At 37.8% G+C, this 5,451-nt stretch overlaps 1 pseudogene; it reads left to right on the forward strand.

Moving 5' to 3' along the window:
• The first annotated feature begins 229 nt into the window (after positions 1–229).
• Positions 230–1,280, forward strand: LOC102442109 (annotated as a pseudogene).
• Positions 1,281–5,451: the final 4,171 nt, after the last annotated feature.

A 5,451-nucleotide genomic window follows, 5' to 3' on the forward strand; every position in this document is an offset into this window, starting at 1 on the left:
TATAGGTCACTGGCGGGAAGGGTCAGGAGGTATAAATGACTATATTGAGAGATTTATACACTAGCATCCATAACCCAGGACTCACTTCTAAAAAAACAACACAGTTTAAAACAGATATGTGAGCAGGTCTATTTACATGTTCTTGATAAATATTTCCTCATAAAACTGAACCACAGAGCAGAACAAATAACATACACATACATTATGACCATGCTTTTCTTGTTTCTATGGCACCTGCTTCTATGCATTTGTTGGTTTTGACTATATTGCTACCACTGCGGAGGAGGCTCAGAATCCCCAGTGTCCCATACCCATGGGCACTGTGATTTCACTGTTTGTCTGCTTTTTGGAGTATTTGGGTATTTCTTCGGCACTCATGCTAATGATGCCTTACTACCAGCTTCACACTGAGCATACCTTGCCTGAGGCATTTCTCCGTGTTGGATGGGCCCCTTCCCTCTATGTTATGGCTATTGGATCCCTCTGCGCTCTTTCTACTAGCCTCTTGGGTTCTATGTTCCTCATGCCTTAGGTGATCTATGCAATGGTGAAGAATGGCCTTGCTGTTCCGTGTCCTTGCCTGGATCCACAATGGCACACACACACCCATCGCAGGCACTGTGGTCTCTGGTTTTATTGCAGCATTAATGGCATTCCTCTTGGAACTCACAGATCTTGGGGACCGCATGTCAATTGGGACCTTGATTGCCTACCCTATTTGTGTGCTCATATTCAGGTATTGGCCTGGCCAGGAGAGAAAGACTGAGGAAGGTGAACTGGAGTTGCAGGAGGAGAGAATGCCTGAAACAGAAAAGCTGACCTCACAGGCACCATTTATCCACACAACTCCACCCCCACTCCACTCTCTGGCCCAGGTGCTTATGTTGGCTCCCCACTGCTTGCTCTGCTCCAGAGTGTCCTTTGCCTGGTGCTGGCCCAGTGGTCAATGCCACTGCTTTCTGGAGATCCAGTGTTTACTGCAGGGGTTGTGCTACTCCTGATGCTGGTTACTGGGGTCACTGGGTCATCTGGAGACGGCCACAGAGCTCCACATCCCTTCACTTTAAGGCTCCCTGCTTTGCCTCTCCTCCCACTAATGAGCATCATTGTGAATGTTTATCTGATGATGCAGCTGAAAGCTGGTACTTGGGCCTGGGGTCTGGTAGGTGATCAAGTTTGCTGTCTATGAAATCTAGCACAGCCTGAAAGAGGTTAAGAGTGATGAACCCCTACTCGAGTCTAGGACCCAAACTGTAGACTTTGATCTCAGCAGTGCCTGAATGCTGCCTGGTGTCCCCACACAATAATGGAGAGAACTCCTGACCACTGGAAAGCTAGGTCTCCAATGGGGAGGGGGGGAGTCAGAGGGGGAGGGCACTAGTAGAGCTCAGCTCTGTAGAGTGAAGGGTTTTCTTCGCTGTTTCTTGTCTCTTTGTGTTTTTTTTTTAATCCTCACCCTAGGGCAGTGATGGCGAACCTATGACACGCGTGTCAGAGGTGACACGCGAACTCATTTTTTTGGTTGACTTTTCTTTGTTAAATGGCATTTAAATATATAAAATAAATATCAAAAATATAAGTCTTTGTTTTACTATTGTTGCAAATATCAAGAAATTTCTATATGTGACACGGCACCAGAGTTAAGTTAGGGTTTTTCAAAATGCTGACACGCCGAGCTCAAAAGGTTCGCCATCACTGCCCTAGGGCATGGTCAGAAAGAGGAAGGGAGAGAGAGAAAGAGAGGAAGAGAGAGAAACATATATGTGAGAGAGAAACATCAATAGGTCACCTTCCCTTCAATATCCACCCCACTGGCGATCAAACCTGTAACCCAGGTATGTGCCCTGGTCAGGTATTGAACTGGCAACCTTTCAGTGCACACGATGATTCTCGACCAACTGAGCCACTCCGGCCAGGCTTGTCTCTTTTTTTGAACTTGTCTACTTTTTAATTGCATCTGTAGCTGCTTCACTGGATTTAAAATATATATATTAAAAGAATCTAGAAAAAGAAAAAATAATATTAGATCAAAAAACAGTTTTAACACTAGGGAGAAATAATACCTATAGGACAATTTCCTTTTGATATTGCTACTGATATAACACATACACATCATAACAGGGGAAAAATCAAACCAAATAATACTTTTCCATTTGTATAATTAGTTTTAGTCTACTCATAAATAATAGTGAACTATTTCCATTTCTCCTCGCCTCTATTTTTAAATTTACCACAGAAAAAAACATCAATAATATTTTTAGTATATTTAGGCAAAAGAAGAAAAAAATCTAATATTTTGGATGCTGGATTTAAAGTGTTGTTTTTTACATTGTTTTAATATCTTAATATTTCAAATGGGGAGTGATTCTTTGTACATTAAGAAAAATATTAGATTAATAGCATGTGATATCTATTTGAAACACATCTGTGGATTTGTTGTATATCAATTAATAGAAATCCATTGTTCATTACTATTTGTATCCTTAATACCTAGCTAAGGTTTTAGTGATGATGCAGATACATGAATAGTTTAGGAATGAAGTTATTTAATGGAAAGGCTCTGTCAGCCTTGTTCTCAGTGATTCTCTCTCACACTTGGGCCCATTTGTACTCAAGATTCAGTCTCTGGAAGGCAAGGAAAAAACCCATAAGGCCTATCTTCCAAAGCAGTAACAAAAGTACTCTTTTTGAGCACATTAGCAAATTGGATGAATATTGGTTTGCCTGTGCGACATTCTACAAAATCTCCCTTTCAAAGTGACTGATACAACCATCTCTTTCCTATAGTTAAATACAACCATGGGAGAATCTTACTGAACAGAATAATCAGGGGTCCTCAAACTACGGCCCACGGGCCACATGCAAATACAAATATTGTATTTGTTCCTGTTTTGTATTTTACTTCAAAATAAGATATGTGCAGTGTGCATAGGAATTTGTAAATAGTTTTTTTTAAACTATAGTCTGGCCCTCCAACAGTCTGAGGGACAGTGAACTGGCCCCCTGTTTAAAAAGTTTGAGGACCCCTGGAATAAATAATGTGGAGATTCTAAAACAATTTTATAGATACTCTGTTTCAATTTTATAAGGCAAAATTTTGAGCCTATTTGCTTCTATCTAGCTTTTACCACAGGTAACAAAGGAATAGCCATAATTACATGTTGTATCACCATAAGAGAAAATAAGCTGAGATTTCAACAAATACTTGTGGAATGTCTACTCTATGTTCTGAACCACAGGGACATAACAATTAAGAAATCAAATCCCTCTCTTTAATGATCTTGAATTTGAATTGAGAAGAAAGAGGATCTGAAAAAAACAAAACATAAATCCCAATATATAACTAAATGTGAGAAAGGATAAATATTATGAGGATAATGGAAGGTATTGGTATTTTAGATAGGCTAGGAAAGGAATAACAGGCATAGACCTCAGGGGATATTTTATATATTCTAGAAACAGCATATAGCCAGTGGCATTGCAGGTCAGTGAGTAAATGAGAGAAAAGCAATAGAAATGGGGCATGAGTTAGAGCCTTGGACCTGGTCATTTATGTTTCTTTAGTGGAACATGGTAAGTATTTTATAATTTATTTGGATAGATATGGTTTTGAGCAGACAAATGTTATGATCACAATTATGTTTAAAAAGTTGCATTTGGTCTCCTATGTAGAGTAGAGAATAAAGGGAAGTCAAGAGTTAAAGCAAAAATATAAATTGGGTTTGGCCAGTGTGGCTCAGTGTTTGAGGGTCAACCTATGAACCAGGAGGTCATGGTTCGACTTGAGTCTGGGCATATACCCCTGTTGTGGGCTCGATCCCCAGAGTGGAGTGCAGGATGCAGCCAATCAATGATTCTCTCTCATCATTGATGTTTCTCTGTCTTTCTACTATCACTTCCTCTCTGAAATCAATAACATATACTTTCCAAAATAATATCAATTAGAAATTATTTCAGTGGTATATATAGTCCAATAGTAGCAGGAGATGATTCATTAAGCAATGGTCAGATTCTGGGTTAAATTTTTAAAGTAGCTATCAGAATATATATGCTAAAAGGTTGGATTTGGGATATAATATAAAAGACCAGATCAATTGTTACTCTAGGTTTTTTGATTCAAAAAATTGGAAGAATAAAATTTCCATAGAGTGAGTTAAGGGAGGTAGCAGATGAAGCAGGTTTGGGGACAAAATATCTGAATTTCCATTTTATTAAGATATAGTTCCAAGGTCTATTAGTCATCCAAGTAGATATGTACAGTGAGCAGTAGATATATGCAGCTGGAGTGAATGTGATAGGTCTGTGATATAGTGTGATATTTAAAATTTCATGATATCCATTAAGAAAGGGGTTAAAGTATGGGGTTGTGAGCACTCTAACATTTAAATACAAAGAAAAATCAGAAAGGACACTAAATATAAGCTGGCTAACTTTTCATAGCATTGCTTATTTTGTATTAAGTGTTTCAGTAACTCTGTCTTTTATTTAATATTAGAGGCCTGGTGCATGGATTTGTGCACCAGTGGGGTCCCTCAGCGTGGCCTGCACCCTCTCTCAATCTGGGACCCCTTGGGGGATGTCAATGCGCATCATACCTACTGGATAGTCTGCCAGTCGGTTGGTTGGTCTGCTGGTCGGTTTCTTAGGCTTTTATATAGAGAGATTGTAAGTCATATATTTGATCACATTAATTCCGTTTCACTCCTGAAACCTCACTTCTAAGCCCTCTTTCCCCATTAGAATTGCTATTGGTGCTTCCCAGCTATCATTTTGATATTTTTCATCATTTATCCAATAGTGGATTTTTTTCTTAATTTCCCTATATTCTTCTTACTTGGTTTATTCTCTTGTTTCATTGTATCACCAAAGAAAGTTTTCATGAGAATTAGTTATTTTGAGAAATTTAATGTCTGAAAATTATTTTTTGACCCTCAACTTGTATAAATACATTTAGATTAAAAACACACACACACATTGTACAGGATTTTGAAGGCTTTTTGCTGCTCTTTTCTACATTACACTATTACTAGCAATGCCATTCTAAATCTGGATACTTTGTAGATGACTTTTATTCTTTTGGGACTTGATAGCCCCTTTTTATTAAGAGTGCTAGAGACTCAAAGAGGCTTTTTAATCTGGAGTGGAGACACATGCTCCTAAATTCTATTTTTTTTTAACATTATTTATTTGATGATTTTCCACCTAAATTTTTCTCCTCCTTTTCTAGTGTCCTATTATTAGATATTTGTTCTTGCTGTAATACTCTGATTTTCTTAAAATTTACTTTCTATTTTCAATAACATTTAATTGTGTTATACCTCAGTGTTAGCTTTATCATTAAAATATTCTAGTAATTTCATTTGCTATTTATATGTTCATGTCCCAAGAACTTTTTATTATTAGATAGATCTTATTTTATAATAGGATGTGATTTTAAAAAAAAACTTTAAA

This window comes from Myotis lucifugus, unplaced genomic scaffold (genome assembly GCF_000147115.1).
Source record: "Myotis lucifugus unplaced genomic scaffold, Myoluc2.0 scaffold_12, whole genome shotgun sequence".
Classification (NCBI taxonomy): domain Eukaryota; kingdom Metazoa; phylum Chordata; class Mammalia; order Chiroptera; family Vespertilionidae; genus Myotis; species Myotis lucifugus.